We start from the raw sequence: 17,987 nt of genomic DNA on the forward strand, positions 1-17,987 counted from the left end.
GAGCTACAGGCAGTTAGACTTGGGTATGTCATTTTAGGTGAAAATTGAAAAAAGTGGCTGCTCCTTAATAATTGACAGAACTGTAGTGGAGTTTCAAGTTCCTTGGTGTTCACATCACCAATGAACTATCATGGTTCAAACACACCAATACAATTGTGAAGAGGGCACGACAACACCTTTTCCCCCTCAGCATGTGTCCCCAGATCATCAAAAAGTGCCTACAGCGTAGTACATCACTGGAGCCAAGCTTCCTGCCATCCAGGACCTATAGACTTGGCGGTGTCAGAGGAAAGCCCCAACAATTGTCAAAGACTCCGGTTATCTAAGTCAGACTGTTTTCCCTGCTACCGCACGGCAAGCGGTATCGAAGCTCCAAGTCTAGGACCAAAAGGCTCCTTAACAGCTTCTATCCCCAAGCAATAAGACTGCTGAACAATTCATCAAATGGCCACCAGATTATTTACATTGACACCCCCCCCCCTCTCCATTTGTTTTATTATCTATCATTGACTCGGTACCAGTATATACTCCCTGTATATACTGTAGCCTCATTATTGTTATTTTAATGTGTTACTTTTTATCATTTGTTTTACTTTAGTTTATTTGGTCAAATGTTTATTTACTCTTTCTTGAACTGCACTGTTGGTTAAGGGCAAGTAAGTAAGCATGTCACAGTAAGGTCTGCAGAAGTTGCATTCGGTGCAGGTGACAAATACAGTTTGATTTGATATGCCTTTGTTACAGATCTTCCGCTCTACTTCCGCTGTGCACTCTTGGCATAACTGATAAAAATGTCTCACCTCTCCACCATGGGAAAAACTAGCTGTCATCAACTGGCTCATTTGGGTGCATGAGCAATAGCCTACAAGGAGGCTCAAGTCCCTCTCTAAGGGAAAATTGCATTGAACATGCCTAGATTCCAAGGTTTATGGGCCCTGTCGGTCTCTCTGTTACTAAGTATAGCAACTTTAAGCCAAAGGCAGACATGCTCCACCTACATCCTGGCAGCTACCGTTGCGCAGGGATCAGCCGACCCAAGCAAACAGAGAGATCTTCCATCCCCGGCCCCGGGCATGTGGTGCTTTGAGCCTGACCTGGGAGAGGATGAATGTTAAATGCTAGTTGTGTAGACTGTTCAGAGCAATAAAGCCCCTGCCACAAGCTCACTATATGAGTGGCTTGTGTTTGGCCCGCTTGCCATTTAGGTTTGAACAATAATACAGTGGGGAAACAGCCCCTGATCTGCACTTTTATGCAGAGCGACCGTCACTTACACCCAGTATACTAACAACTAGTCCCATCCTTGGATGTGTCTGGTATGCTTGAGGCCATTCCACAGCCGCTGTTCGAGCAAGCTTCAAAAGCATGGGATTTCTCTCATTTAAAATCACCTCAGTATTAGCCTTTCCATCCTCATACCAAGGTTGCTTTACAACCGAACCTTGTGTTTTGTGCACAAAACAAGTGGTGCTTATAATTTGCATAATGTTAAGAGCTGCTGGCTTTTCACTCACTGCATTACTCCTCCGTGGAGGAAGAGTGTCTCCACCGCTTGTGTCCAGTGCACGCATTGGACAGGATGAGAGCCCTACTAGAGCGATCAGAACTTTGTCTCTTGCTTGGGCTCCTCCCCACACAGGGATGACCTTTTCTTGCCAGTGTTTTTTCCCTATGTATAATGGAGGCTGTTAAAATGGAATATTATAGCAAGGGTTTAATACTTCCAGAACACTTGAGGGCTCACTCCACCAGCGATATGGCTACATCATGGGCATGCGAAACTACCTCTAACTTCCTTCAAACTGGACACAGATACATAAAAATGGTGTCCACAAGTTCATCTCACTGGGGAAGTACTGTAGATAAAGAGCCTCATTGCCAAAATCCCAAAGTATCCCTTTAAGTTTCCAGCAATTGCTGTTTATACAGCACACTTTTTTTTATATCCCTTGGGGCCTCTTTTAAGCACACGCACACATGCACACACACATACGCACATGCACATACGCACTCACACAAACACACACGCTCAATGAGAAGCAAAATCGGAGTTGTTAAGATCTGTTTAACATTCGTCAGCTTTTATAGTGGTCCTGCTTTATAAATATGGCTGTGTGTGCCCGCTCTCTCTGCCAATAAGCAAACTAATGAAGTGACAGATCAGTCCCATGGTCATAACAATATGTTTTACAGTGTGTGTGTGTTCACTGCATACAGCTCCTATGTATAGGCCTATGGAGGGATGTTGCTAAGCACACATCCCAAATAGCACCATATTCCCTACACAGAGTGCTACTTTTGACCAGGGCCCATAGGGCTATATAGGGAATAGGGTACCATTTGGGACACAGTCAAGGTCTCCATCAGCCATTGGTGTGGCACCTGGCTGTGACTTGTAGTGATTTACAACGCGCTGAAGATCTGCCAAGAGCTCTCACATACAAAGCAATTAGACTCACATTGCTTGTTATTCTGACCCAGAATCCATTTAGTTAGTTTAATTCATACAAGCTCAGAGAAAAAGTTGCCAACCCCCTCATTCATGAGTGAGTAGTATAGTTTGTGTCCAATTACCTACACAATAGATTGTGTCAAAGTATCTTGTAATTGTTCTGCTCCTCAGTGGAATACATGTCCAGTCCTATATAGGTCTTACACATTCTTTACCATGTTTCAGTACACCCATTTTAAATGGGGTTGAATACCAGCAGGAACCTTTGTGGAATACATTCTCAGAATAGCCCTCTTTTGCTACATATATAACCTGTCCCATAATGTTAACCTCGTGCTGCGTGCCCATTATTATCTGGGTTACAATAAAAATAGAGGAATGTCTGCCTGAACCTTTGTAGGTACCCCACTCCCAGGGGGGTTGCTGTGGACAGAGGGATAATCCCAAGAGGGAGACTGGGAAAAACGTCTGCTCATATTTCAGCCTGCTGAATGGAAGATTGAACTCTTATTTGTCCAAGCCTGCAGGGTGCATAATGAACTACATCATGTTTCTGTTAGGCCAGCAGTATCAGGTAATAGATCAGCTGTGTCAGCAAAACACTAGAGACTTTGGAGGAGAGAGTAGAAGGTAGAGTGGGAACAGAACTGCTGTGATCCTGATATATGTGCGTATGGATCTTGTGTCCCCTAGGAGCAGAGTACAAAACCTCTCTGTAACAGCAAGGGACAGGAGGAGAATTTGACCTGACAGTTAAGGAATAACTTGCCGCCTTCAGGTAAACATGAGTTCCCTCCCATGAATGAATAGACGGGTAAGTATATTCCCTGGGTACAGACGTCAGTTCAACGTCTAGTTTTGATTTACATTTGGTTGAGTTGTCAACTGATGTGAATTCAATGTGAAATCAACAAAACATTTCACCATGTCATTGGATTTAGGTTAAAAGTTGGGTAAAAAAATGCTAAATTCCAAAGACTTTTTGCAAACCCAATCATCACATTGATTTGCTAGTTGAAATGATGTGGAAACAATGTTGATTCAACCAGTTTTTGCCAGTGGATAATGCCAAATAATCCCTTAATAAAGGAATTTCTGTCTTTCATCTCTCCCCCATCTCTCCCTTTCTCACCCCTTCTCTTTTCCTCTTTCTCTCTCTCTCACCCTTTTTTCTCTCTCTCTCCCTCTCCCTCTCTCTATCTCTCTCTCCTCTCCACACTCTCTCTCCCTCCACACTCTCTCTCCCTCCATTTCTCTCCCCCTCTCTCTCTCTGAGGGATAATGCCTCATTGTATTGGTCAGCAGAAGAGTTAGGTAACACTATCTTGAAGAAACTTGTGGATTGTGTTTATGGAATGGATACTCACTGCCAGTAAAATAATGTTGTAAACTGTATAAATAAAATAGATGAAAAGGGACACTGAACTAACTGATGGTCATTCAGTTCCAGATTTCCAAGCAGTCAACAAGATACAGTTAGTTATTTTGGGCCTTATATGGGGCTAATGTGTGACTTCAGCTCTCCCTCTGCTGGTAGCTGTAGGACATTATTACTGGGATAGTTTAATTATCTTCACTGTATAGGCCTATGCTGGTTAGCAGATGATTTGACCAAAAGCGACAGTACAGTGAGTACATACATTGTAATATTACTATGTTGTCGTTTTAGTATGTGATCCCTGCATGGACTACAGACAATCACAGACTACAAAAGGAAAAGTACATCAATGGGTCAATCTTCCTGCGATCCAGGACCTCTATACCAGGGATCGTATCACCTCTACCTTGACTGACACCCTAAACCCACTTCAATTTGCCGCCCCCAATAGATTCACAGACGATGTAATCACCATCACTCTGCACACTTCCCTATCCCATCTGGACAAGAGAAATACCTATGTAAGAATGCTGTTTATTGACTATAGCTCAGCATTGAACACCATAGTACCCTCCAAGCTCATCATTAAGCTCGAGGCCCTGGGTCTGAACCCTGCGCTGTGCAACTGGGTCTTGGACTTCCTGACGGGCTGCCCCAGGTGGTGAAGGTAGGAAACATTACCTCTACTCTGCTGATCTGAACATCTGCAAATCACGTGTATGTGACCATTACAATTTGATTGGATGGGATTTGAATTGAACCCACAATCATGGCAATGCTATCCAGCTGAGCTGAGCTCTTAACCAACTGAGCCACACAGGATATTATGGAGGCAGTGTTGAGTAACCTTTTCTAAGCTAAGAAGGTGATATCCATGGAGAATGAAACCAGGGGCAAAAGACACAATCTGCCAAATGTAATAGGCCTCCAAGTTCTATGACTTGTATGGTAATTGAATGGTAATTACAACTTCCCATTCTAGTGTGGGGTGGGAAAGAGCAAAATCAGACAGTTAAATGCCCCAAATGGTACCCTATTCCCTATACTTTTGGGACCTGGTCAAAGTAGTGCACTGTATAGAGAATAGGGTGCCATTTGAAATGCTGCCAGCAGCGTCATCTAACAGACCGTTGCTCCTCCATCCAGGGCAGGGCAGGAGTCAAGAGAGGTGAGATGCTGTCAGACATTTACACCAACATTTGATCCTCCAATTGGAAGCAGATCGAGGGGCTTCTCGTTTTCTCCTGGACTCCAGATTGGGTGTGGGATTCCAAGACAAACAGGCTGCCACTGCTCTCTGGCGCCCCTCCATCCCTGTGGGCAAGCTTGGCACTCGCCTCGCACTCCTCTGCCAACACTCATCTGCCTGCCCCAGCCATTTTTCTCGTTTGCTCTCTCTCTCGCTCTCTCTCTCAGAGGGGAGAGCCATGCATATTCACGGAATGCTTCATTTTGTATTCTAGCCCAGATTTGTCTGAAAACCCCAAATGCTTAAATGGAAACAGTCCTCCTGAGTTGAGTGTGGTTTTGGAGAGGGTTGACTTTGGTCGGGATTGAAATCCTCTCAAATGAGGTGTGGAGTGTTGACCCTGATATATATTCCCCTTAAGTACTTTCTTCCTTATAGATTTCAACCCCTTCGGCAATTGCTTTACTAGTGACATTTTCCTACAGCACTATAAGGTATGTTACAGTGGGTCTGTAGCTGAGAATAACTACCTTTTAATTTGAAGTGCCACTTGTGTTAGTGTTACAATAGGCAGATGCTATTAACTCAGTTACATATGGTTTGATTTTGGGTAAATGATTGACAAATTTACAGATGAAAAGTCTATCAAATGCAGAAATCCTAAGACAAGTTTTTGTTTTGCACGGCAAGGAATTAAAAACTACAATAAGCTAGTCTCTCTGATTGGTGTTAATAAAGGTGAATTCATAATGTAACAACTGTGAGGACTACAGTAGTTCTGTCCCTTTATAGAAAATATATGCTCTATCAAGCAAATGGTTGTCGTCACTCTCCACAAGAGGGAGCCATCATACAACTCTAAGTCAAATGAAACCTTTCAAACAGTACTGTAATGCAGTTAGAAAGAATATAACCAGGGGCAGATTTAGTGATTTGGAGGCCCCAGGCAGAGGGGTCATATTAGTGTGTAGAACAACCGTTCGGACTCTGCAGACGTTTTTGAGAAACAACTGATTTTCGAGAATAGCCCTGGACTGATTAACACTCTGTAACTCTTCCACCTTTCCACTGGTTGTCAGTAGTTACCACAGCCACAAGGTCAAAATTGGCTATATTGTAAAAAGTCATGTTTTTTAAATTTTTTAAAAATTTTTTTACCTTTATTTAACCAGGCAAGTCAGTTAAGAACCTATTCTTATTTTCAATGACGGCCTGGGAACAGTGGGTTTACTGCCTGTTCAGGGGCAGAACGACAGATTTGTACCTTGTCAGCTCAGGGGTTTGAACTCGCAACCTTCCGGTTACTAGTCATTTACATTACATTACATTTAAGTCATTTAGCAGACGCTCTTATCCAGAGCGACTTACAAATTGGTGCATTCACCTTATGACATCCAGTGGAACAGTCACTTTACAATAGTGCATCTAAATCTTAAAGGGGGGGGTGAGAGGGATTACTTATCCTATCCTAGGTATTCCTTAAAGAGGTGGGGTTTCAGGTGTCTCCGGAAGGTGGTGATTGACTCCGCTGTCCTGGCGTCGTGAGGGAGTTTGTTCCACCATTGGGGGGCAAGAGCAGCGAACAGTTTTGACTGGGCTGAGCGGGAACTGTACTTCCTCAGTGGTAGGGAGGCGAGCAGGCCAGAGGTGGATGAACGCAGTGCCCTTATTTGGGTGTAGGGCCTGATCAGAGCCTGGAGGTATTGAGGTGCCGTTCCCCTCACAGCTCCGTAGGCAAGCACCATGGTCTTGTAGCAGATGCGAGCTTCAACTGGAAGCCAGTGGAGAGAGGGGAGGAGCGGGGTGACGTGAGAGAACTTGGGAAGGTTGAACACCAGACGGGCTGCGGCGTTCTGGATGAGTTGTAGGGGTTTAATGGCACAGGCAGGGAGCCCAGCCAACAGAGAGTTGCAGTAATCCAGACGGGAGATGACAAGTGCCTGGATTAGGACCTGAGCCGCTTCCTGTGTGAGGCAGGGTCGTACTCTGCGGATGTTGTAGAGCATGAACCTACAGGAACGGGCCACCGCCTTGATGTTAGTTGAGAACGACAGGGTGTTGTCCAGGATCACGCCAAGGTTCTTAGCGCTCTGGGAGGAGGACACAATTGAGTTGTCAACCGTGATGGCGAGATCATGGAACGGGCAGTCCTTCCCCGGGAGGAAGAGCAGCTCCGTCTTGCCGAGGTTCAGCTTGAGGTGGTGATCCGTCATCCACACTGATATGTCTGCCAGACATGCAGAGATGCGATTCGCCACCTGGTCATCAGTAGGGGGAAAGGAGAAGATTAATTGTGTGTCATCTGCATAGCAATGATAGGAGAGACCATGTGAGGTTATGACAGAGCCAAGTGACTTGGTGTATAGCGAGAATAGGAGAGGGCCTAGAACAGAGCCCTGGGGGACACCAGCGGTGAGAGCGCGTGGTGAGGAGACAGATTCTCGCCACGCCACCTGGTAGGAGCGACCTGTCAGGTAGGACGCAATCCAAGCGTGGGCCGCGCCGGAGATGCCCAACTCGGAGAGGGTGGAGAGGAGGATCTGATGGTTCACAGTATCGAAGGCAGCCGATAGGTCTAGAAGGATGAGAGCAGAGGAGAGAGAGTTAGCTTTAGCAGTACGGAGCGCCTCCGTGATACAGAGGAGAGCAGTCTCAGTTGAATGACTAGTCTTGAAACCTGACTGATTTGGATCAAGAAGGTCATTCAGAGAGAGATAGCGGGAGAGCTGGCCCAGGACGGCACGTTCAAGAGTTTTGGAGAGAAAAGAAAGAAGGGATACTGGTCTGTAGTTGTTGACATCGGAGGGATCGAGTGTAGGTTTTTTCAGAAGGGGTGCAACTCTCGCTCTCTTGAAGACGGAAGGGACGTAGCCAGCGGTCAGGGATGAGTTGATGAGCGAGGTGAGGTAAGGGAGAAGGTCTCCGGAAATGGTCTGGAGAAGAGAGGAGGGGATAGGGTCAAGCGGGCAGGTTGTTGGGCGGCCGGCCGTCACAAGACGCGAGATTTCATCTGGAGAGAGAGGGGAGAAAGAGGTCAGTGCACAGGGTAGGGCAGTGTGAGCAGAACCAAATCAAATCAAATCAAATCAAATTTTATTTGTCACATACACATGGTTAGCAGATGTCAATGCGAGTGTAGCGAAATGCTTGTGCTTCTAGTTCCGACAATGCAGTGATAACCAACAAGTAATCTAACTAACAATTCCAAAACTACTGTCTTATACACAGTGTAAGGGGATAAGGAACATGTACATAAGGATATATGAATGAGTGATGGTACAGAGCAGCATACAGTAGATGGTATTGAGTACAGTATATACATATGAGATGAGTGTGTAGACAAAGTAAACAAAGTGGCATAGTTAAAGTGGCTAGTGATACATGTGTTACATAAGGATGCAGTCGATGATGTAGAGTACAGTATATACATATGCATATGAGATGAATAATGTAGGGTAAGTAACATTATATAAGGTGGCATTGTTTAAAGTGGATAGTGATATATTTACATCATTTCCCATCAATTCCCATTATTAAAATGGCTGGAGTTGGGTCAGTGTCAATGACAGTGTGTTGGCAGCAGCCACTCAGTGTTAGTGGTGGCTGTTTAACAGTCTGATGGCCTTGAGATAGAAGCTGTTTTTCAGTCTCTCGGTCCCAGCTTTGATGCACCTGTACTGACCTCGCCTTCTGGATGATAGCGGGGTGAACAGGCAGTGGTTCGGGTGGTTGATGTCCTTGATGATCTTTATGGCCTTCCTGTAACAACGGGTGGTGTAGGTGTCCTGGAGGGCAGGTAGTTTGCCCCCGGTGATGCGTTGTGCAGTCCTCACTACCCTCTGGAGAGCCTTACGGTTGAGGGCGGAGCAGTTGCCGTACCAGGCGGTGATACAGCCCGCCAGGATGCTCTCGATTGTGCATCTGTAGAAGTTTGTGAGTGCTTTTGGTGACAAGCCGAATTTCTTCAGCCTCCTGAGGTTGAATAGGCGCTGCTGCGCCTTCTTCACGACGCTGTCAGTGTGAGTGGACCAATTCAGTTTGTCTGTGATGTGTATGCCGAGGAACTTAAAACTAGCTACCCTCTCCACTACTGTTCCATCGATGTGGATAGGGGGTGTTCCCTCTGCTGTTTCCTGAAGTCCACAATCATCTCCTTAGTTTTGTTGACGTTGAGTGTGAGGTTATTTTCCTGACACCACACTCCGAGGGCCCTCACCTCCTCCCTGTAGGCCGTCTCGTCGTTGTTGGTAATCAAGCCTACCACTGTTGTGTCGTCCGCAAACTTGATGATTGAGTTGGAGGCGTGCGTGGCCACGCAGTCGTGGGTGAACAGGGAGTACAGGAGAGGGCTCAGAACGCACCCTTGTGGGGCCCCGTGTTGAGGATCAGCGGGGAGGAGATGTTGTTGCCTACCCTCACCACCTGGGGGCGGCCCGTCAGGAAGTCCAGTACCCAGTTGCACAGGGCGGGGTCGAGACCCAGGGTCTCGAGCTTGATGACGAGCTTGGAGGGTACTATGGTGTTGAATGCCGAGCTGTAGTCGATGAACAGCATTCTCACATAGGTATTCCTCTTGTCCAGGTGGGTTAGGGCAGTGTGCAGTGTGGTTGAGATTGCATCGTCTGTGGACCTATTTGGGCGGTAAGCAAATTGGAGTGGGTCTAGGGTGTCAGGTAGGGTGGAGGTGATATGGTCCTTGACTAGTCTCTCAAAGCACTTCATGATGACGGAAGTGAGTGCTACGGGGCGGTAGTCGTTTAGCTCAGTTACCTTAGCTTTCTTGGGAACAGGAACAATGGTGGCCCTCTTGAAGCATGTGGGAACAGCAGACTGGTATAGGGATTGATTGAATATGTCCGTAAACACACCGGCCAGCTGGTCTGCGCATGCTCTGAGGGCGCGGCTGGGGATGCCGTCTGGGCCTGCAGCCTTGCGAGGGTTAACACGTTTAAATGTCTTGCTCACCTCGGCTGCAGTGAAGGAGAGACCGCATGTTTCCGTTGCAGGCCGTGTCAGTGGCACTGTATTGTCCTCAAAGCGGGCAAAAAAGTTATTTAGTCTGCCTGGGAGCAAGACATCCTGGTCCGTGACTGGGCTGGATTTCATCTTGTAGTCCGTGATTGACTGTAGACCCTGCCACATGCCTCTTATGTCTGAGCCATTGAATTGAGATTCCACTTTGTCTCTGTACTGACGCTTAGCTTGTTTAATAGCCTTACGGAGGGAATAGCTGCACTGTTTGTATTCAGTCATGTTGCCAGACACCTTGCCCTGATTAAAAGCAGTGGTTCGCGCTTTCAGTTTCACGCGAATGCTGCCATCAATCCACGGTTTCTGGTTAGGGAATGTTTTTATCGTTGCTATGGGAACGACATCTTCGACGCACGTTCTAATGAACTCGCACACCGAATCAGCGTATTCGTCAATATTCCCATCTGACGCAATACGAAACATGTCCCAGTCCACGTGATGGAAGCAGTCTTGGAGTGTAGAGTCAGCTTGGTCTGACCAGCGTTGGACAGACCTCAGCGTGGGAGCCTCTTGTTTTAATTTCTGCCTGTAGGCAGGGATCAGCAAAATGGAGTCGTGGTCAGCTTTTCCGAAAGGGGGCGGGGCAGGGCCTTATATGCGTCGCGGAAGTTAGAGTAACAATGATCCAAGGTTTTACCACCCCTGGTTGCGCAATCGATATGCTGATAAAATTTAGGGAGTCTTGTTTTCAGATTGGCTTTGTTAAAATCCCCAGCTACAATGAATGCAGCCTCCGGATAAATGTTTTCCAGTTTGCAAAGAGTTAAATAAAGTTCGTTCAGAGCCATCGATGTGTCTGCTTGGGGGGGATATATACGGCTGTGATTATAATCGAAGAGAATTCTCTTGGAAGATAATGCGGTCTACATTTGATTGTGAGGAATTCTAAATCAGGTGAACAGAAGGATTTGAGTTCCTGTATGTTTCCTTCATCACACCATGTCCCGTTAGTCATGAGGCATACGCCCCCGCCACTCTTCTTACCAGAGAGATGTTTGTTTCTGTCGGCGCGATGCGTGGAGAAACCCGTTGGCTGCACCGCCCTGGATAGCGTTTTCCCAGTAAGCCATGTCTCCGTAAAGCAAAGAACGTTGCAGTCTCTGATGTCCCTCTGGAATGCCACCCTTGCTCGGATTTCATCAACCTTGTTGTCGAGAGACTGGACATTGGCAAGAAGAATACTGGGAAGTGGTGCGCGATGTGCCCTTTTTCGGAGTCTGACCAGAACACCGCCGCGTTTCCCTCTTTTTCGGAGTCGTTTCCTTGGGTCGCTGCATGCGATCCATTCCGTTGACCTGTTTGTAAGGCAGAACACAGGATCCGCGTCGCGGAAAACATATTCTTGGTCGTACTGATGGTGAGTTGACGCTGATCTTATATTCAGTAGTTCTTCTCGACTGTATGTAATGAAACCTAAGATGACCTGGGGTACTAATGTAAGAAATAACACGTAAAAAAACAAAAAACTGCATAGTTTCCTAGGAACGCGAAGCGGTGTCGTTTGACTTAGCAAACGAGGATCGGATGTCGTCGACCTTCTTTTCAAAATGGTTGACGAAGTCAGCTGCAGAGAGGGAGGAGGGGGGGAGGGGGAGGAGGATTCAGGAGGGAGGAGAAGAAGAGCTTCCTAGGGTTAGAGGCAGATGCTTGGAATTTAGAGTGGTAGAAAGTGGCTTTAGCAGCAGAGACAGAGGAGGAAAATGTAGAGAGGAGGGAGTGAAAGGATGCCAGGTCCGCAGGGAGGCGAGTTTTCCTCCATTTCCGCTTGGCTGCCCGGAGCCCTGTTCTGTGAGCTCGCAATGAGTCGTCGAGCCACGGAGCGGGAGGGGAGGACCGAGCCGGCCTGGAGGATAGGGGACATAGAGAGTCAAAGGATGCAGAGAGGGAGGAGAGGAGGGTTGAGGAGGCAGAATCAGGAGATAGGTTGGAGAAGGTTTGAGCAGAGGGAAGAGATGATAGGATGGAAGAGGAGAGAGTAGCGGGGGAGAGAGAGCGAAGGTTGGGACGGCGCGATACCATCCGAGTAGGGGCAGTGTGGGAGGTGTTGGATGAGAGCGAGAGGGAAAAGGATACAAGGTAGTGGTCGGAGACTTGGAGGGGAGTTGCAATGAGGTTAGTGGAAGAACAGCATCTAGTAAAGATGAGGTCGAGCGTATTGCCTGCCTTGTGAGTAGGGGGGGAAGGTGAGAGGGTGAGGTCAAAAGAGGAGAGGAGTGGAAAGAAGGAGGCAGAGAGGAATGAGTCAAAGGTAGATGTGGGGAGGTTAAAGTCGCCCAGAACTGTGAGAGGTGAGCCGTCCTCAGGAAAGGAGCTTATCAAGGCATCAAGCTCATTGATGAACTCTCCGAGGGAACCTGGAGGGCGATAAATGATAAGGATGTTAAGCTTGAAAGGGCTGGTAACTGTGACAGCATGGAATTCAAAGGAGGCGATAGACAGATGGGTAAGGGGAGAAAGAGAGAATGACCACTTGGGAGAGATGAGGATCCCGGTGCCACCACCCCGCTAACCAGAAGCTCTCGGGGTGTGCGAGAACATGTGGGCGGACGAAGAGAGAGCAGTAGGAGTAGCAGTGTTGTCTGTGGTGATTAATGTTTCCGTCAGTGCCAAGAAGTCGAGGGACTGGAGGGAGGCATAGGCTGAGATGAACTCTGCCTTGTTGGCCGCAGATCGGCAGTTCCAGAGGCTACCGGAGACCTGGAACTCCACGTGGGTCGTGGGCGCTGGGACCACCAGATTAGGGTGGCCGCGGCCACGCGGTGTGGAGCGTTTGTATGGTCTGTGCAGAGAGGAGAGAACAGGGATAGACAGACACATAGTTGACAGGCTACAGAAGAGGCTACGCTAATGCAAAGGAGATTGGAATGACAAGTGGACTGCACGTCTCGAATGTTCAGAAAGTTAAGCTTACGTAGCAAGAATCTTATTGACTAAAATGATTAAAATGATACAGTACTGCTGAAGTAGGCTAGCTGGCAGTGGCTGCGTTGTTGACACTACACTAATCAAGTCGTTCCGTTGAGTGTAATAGCTTCGACAGTGCTGCTATTCGGGGGCTAGCTGGCTAGCTAGCAGTGTTGATTACGTTACGTTGCGTTAAAAGAACGACAATAGCTGGCTAGCTAACCTAGAAAATCGCTCTAGACTACACAGTTATCTTTGATACAAAGACGGCTATGTAGCTAGCTATGTAGCTAGCTATGATCAAACAAATCAAACCGTTGTACAGTAATGAAATGAAATTAAAATGTGATACTACCTGTGAATGCGACCGGGTTGTTGAGTTCTATTCAGAAGACGTTGGCTAGCTGTTGGCTAGCTAGCAGAGTCTCCTACGTTAAGGATGACAAATAGCTGGCTAGCTAACCTCGGTAAGTTAAGATAATCACTCTAAGACTACACACTCTAAACTACACAATTATCTTGGATACGAAGACAGCAAAGACAGCTATGTAGCTAGCTAACACTACACTAATCAAGTCTTTCAGTTGAGTGTAATAGTTTCTACAGTGCAGCTAATCGGTGGACGTTTGCTAGCTGGCTAGCTGCTGGGCAGAGCAGTGAAGACTACGTTAGGACGACGGAATACGATAATTACTCAATTATCTTTGATACAAAGACGGCTATGTAGCTAGCTAAGAAGAAATTGCTAAGATTAGACAAATCAAACCGTTGTGCTATAATGAAATGTAATGAAACCCGGAAGTGTTGGAGCGAGCTCTAACCACTAGGCTACGCTGCCGCCTTCCGTTAGAAGGTTAGTCATGAGTTTATCAGTGTGGTTAAAGTTAGGGTTAAGGTTTAAAATCAGATTTTAAGAAGATACATGATAGAAATAGGCGGGTATAAGCCATAATTATTACTTTGTGGCTGTGGTAACTAGTGACGACCCTTTCCAATGCCGATATGGGTGGATGTGGTGGATGTGGTGTGAAGCTTAAACAGACATATTTTGATGGGGATTTTTATTACTTATTTATTATGCCTCGAGCGGAGCATGGGGGGGCCTCAAGTGGAGACATATATATATATATATATATATATATATATTTTTTTTTTTTGTTTGTTTTAAAGCTTGTGAAAATGTATAGTCAGGGCCCTATGGTGCTTTAAGGATACATGGAGGAGGAAGAGGAGCACCAACAGTCGTTGTTTATTCATCCATGGATCAGCATGTGTAGACGGATGTGTGCCTAGTTACCTACAGTTCCATGTGTCCCTTTGATAGGTGGTATGTTTAACTGAACCTCATTGATCTGTTGATGCCTGTATAGATATTGTGGTTTCCTTATGTCCTGTGTGCTCTCTACTGTGTTTCAGCTGGCTATAGCTGTTCTGTATGAGTCCTATAAGAAGAGCCGTTCACTAATGGTTGTTTATTCTCACTTCATGGCCTGCACTTTGTCAGGGTTCACAGTGTAAATTAGGTCCAAAATTGATCTCAGAACGGTGATTCCTGTAATCAATTGATTCAACATTGAAGGCTGTCATTGGAATTTGAACGCGTAATTCAGTTAGCACCTAAAATCACAGGGATTGACACGAGGGGTTTAACAATTTATTTATCTGAGTTAAACAAATAAAATATATTAATTTCATAGCATGTATCAGTTATTCTTGCAGTAAGATGCTCCTGTGTGTTGTGCTTTAGCTCTGCCTGACCTTTAATACACCAATAATGTCTGTATTTCAAGGGACACACTGTTGATTGGTAAAGAGCACCCTCTGTCACGCTCAAGAGCCGGGGATTTCACGGTCTGCTTCAGGACATCGAACTGACATCTGTGCCCAGTGGGTGATTTGTCTTCTTTTAATTAACGTACAACAGAGCAAGAACACTGACTGTAGGCATCCAGCAGGTGAGTTCAGAGTAACACTGTGTACTACATGATCTAACAAGGCCAGAGGGCTTATACACTGTATACTATTATAAACGGGGTGGTTCGAGCCTTGAATGCTGATTGGCTGACAGCCGTGATATATCAGACCATATTTTTACTTCTCTAATTACGTTGGTAACAGTTTATAATAGGAATAAGGCACCTCGGGGGACTGTGGTATATTGGCCATATACCATACCCCCTCGGGCCTTTTTGTTTAATGCTTAAATACACCTTGGGTCTCCTCTCCTTTTCAACCCTTCCACATAGGGGACAGGAAAAATACCTCTATTGTCTGCTCCCAATTTCACAGGGGCCTGCCCTCTTACCACTCTGGGGAATGTCCAGTTGACAGACAGACTGAGAAAAGGCACTGGGGTAAGTTGATGGATACATGCTGATGGAAACAAATTATGGATGCCATGAGTACAGTTATCCAACTTGTTTCACTTATCAATCCTTTTACATGACCTATAGTAGAGCACTTTAAATTGAGAAATCAATTCAAATCCAAATGTATTTGTCACATGCTTCGTGAACAACAGGTGTAGACTAACAGTGAAATGCTTACTTTTACAGTATGTGGAAAATTGTTTTTCCACATACTGTAAAAGTGCCATTTACTAATATTGTTTAAAATATTGTTTAAGTAAACAGGGAGTCAAGGACAAACTTGTATGACCTCCCACTGATTGTTTCCTTAACCCACCATGCCATGCTTATCAAACAATATAGATCACATAGACCCCACACAGCTTTTAGCACAATACATGTTTCCACTGATGCTGTGCCTGACATGGAAGATGTCTGTGGGTGTCTAACCTGAGCTTTGGACCATGAATTTCAGTTAACCTTCAGTGCACTAAATAACTACAGTAGCATGCGATGCGTGTACACACACACTCACATGCACACATGCACACATACACACATACACACATACACACACACACACACATGCAAGCCAGGGCAGCAACAGTATATATCTTGGTCGACCAGAGTTAGAATCCTGCAGGCCTGATTATAATGGTAGACCACTGTTCTGTTTCGCCCTCCTGTGTCATGGCGTAACACTGGGGCTTAAACACTAGCGTGATTAATTAGTCTCCACAGACAAAGCCACAGTCCAGTTAAACAGGCCCATGTTGTGCAGGGTGGAGCTGAACTAGCGTGTCTTATCTAATAAATCAAGATGCTGAAGTGTAGTCCATCTGCTTCTACTCTGTTTGACTCCCAAATGTCACCCTATTCCCTATATATAGGGAATAGGTTACCATCAATCAGTTTACCATCAATTGGAGTATGCCTTCACATGTCAGTCTTTGGTTCTCATAAATATGCTGATAATTCCCTATAAACATATGCAATTCTCTAAAGTATTGAATCACATCGTGCACAGTGAATTAAAAACCTTCTGTTGGTGGACCACAAAAGCAATGGTATAATTAACTGCATCCCAAACGGCACCCTAATTCTCTTTACAGTGGACCACTTTTGACCAGTAGTACTTTCTGGTCAAAAGTAGTACACTATATAGGGAATAGGGTGCCATTTGGGATGCATCCATTGTGTAGGCCATTGTGTAGATTTATTCACAATGAAACATGTCATTCATCAACTAATCAATAGACACAAATCACCTACAGCATTTGATAACAATTCAAGCCATAACTCCACCAATAAATAGCATGACATACATAAAATAAGACTGAAAGTTGTCAGAGCCACATACTCTTTTTTCGTGTCTTTACAAGTTGTCACATATTATCACCCTCAATTCTTTATTGCCTATTCACAGAGGCCTCCCAGAATATGGAGAACAGGGGGAGGGGTGGAAAATAGAGTACCGCTTTCCCAGATCGCATTGTATGAAATTATTTCAGTATGCGTTTGATTTCGCAGTGAATGAATGCCAAGTAATCTTGTTTTTCTTGTCCTCCTACATGTCTTTGAAGGGACTGTGCCACCAAATGCCTGAAGACCTGTCACAATGCTAAGTATGACCTTGTGCTGTCTCTCAGCTGCTGCTGTAGGACCTTGTGTTGTCTCTCAGCTGCTGCTGTTGCTGCTTACAGCAAGAGTTGGTGTGTGTGTGTGTGTGTACATATCTCTGTGCGTGACTATATGCGTGTGTTTGTTTGCTCATACTGGCAGCTGCTCAGGCAGCGTACAGCTTAACTCAGAAGTGTCCTAAAGCAGTGTAAAGGATGGACACTGTACCAGGTGTGCTTCTGTGCATGAAAGTGTTTAAGCATATTTATGTATGAATACCTATTTTTAGCCTTAACTTTCTCTCATGTAAAGTGCTGAATGGTGCTTTGAGGTTGTTGTAATTCAACGTATTAAATGACAGGCCGCACCAGAGTCGTATAAATGGAGAGTTGCGCTTTCAATCTGAACGTTCCAAGAGTGCCACTTTCTCCTCCATAGCCGTTGCTAAGTGATAATTGACGCTTCGACGTTGTGCTGTTTATTTCTGATATTTTTCAAAACCAATGAAGATGCCCAGTCTAAACAGATATGCACTTTGTTGACACCACAACACAGGAGACTTGGATGCACATTAATTAGCGATTCAGTAATAACGTCTGTTAAATTCGCTATTCTGTTTTGCTTGTTTACAGCACGTAATTACATAGGGAATTGTCGTAGCCGCTCTCGTATTGTTATATCAGCAACATTTCAAGAATAAAGGAGCAAACATGGCGGTCTGCCTACCCATGTCATAGACGCAAACTCGGTCTCAACCTTTAAGTCTTTACTGAAGACTCATCTCTTCAGTGGGTCATATGATAGAGTGTAGTCTGGCCCAGGAGTGGGAAGGTGAACGGAAAGGCTCTGGAGCAACGAACCGCCCTTGCTGTCTCTGCCTGGCCGATTCCCCTCTTTCCACTGGGATTCTCTGCCTCTAACCCTATTACAGGGGCTGAGTCACTGGCTTACTGGGGCTCTCTCATGCCGTCCCTGGAAGGGGTGCGTCACCTGAGTGGGTTGATTCACTGATGTGGTCATCCTGTCTGGGTTGGCGCCCCCCCTTGGGTTGTGCCATGGCAGAGA

General features: G+C 45.8%; 1 long non-coding RNA gene across 1 annotated transcript; it reads left to right on the forward strand.

The window, feature by feature from the left end:
- Positions 1–3,081: 3,081 nt before the first annotated feature.
- LOC124033240 lies at positions 3,082–17,755 on the forward strand. Its single transcript, XR_006838341.1, has 3 exons — positions 3,082–3,230; positions 15,244–15,308; positions 16,886–17,755. It is a non-coding gene; the product is annotated as an uncharacterized LOC124033240 (long non-coding RNA).
- The last annotated feature ends 232 nt before the right edge of the window (positions 17,756–17,987 follow it).

This window comes from Oncorhynchus gorbuscha, linkage group LG04 (assembly GCF_021184085.1).
Source record: "Oncorhynchus gorbuscha isolate QuinsamMale2020 ecotype Even-year linkage group LG04, OgorEven_v1.0, whole genome shotgun sequence".
Classification (NCBI taxonomy): Eukaryota; Metazoa; Chordata; class Actinopteri; order Salmoniformes; family Salmonidae; genus Oncorhynchus; species Oncorhynchus gorbuscha.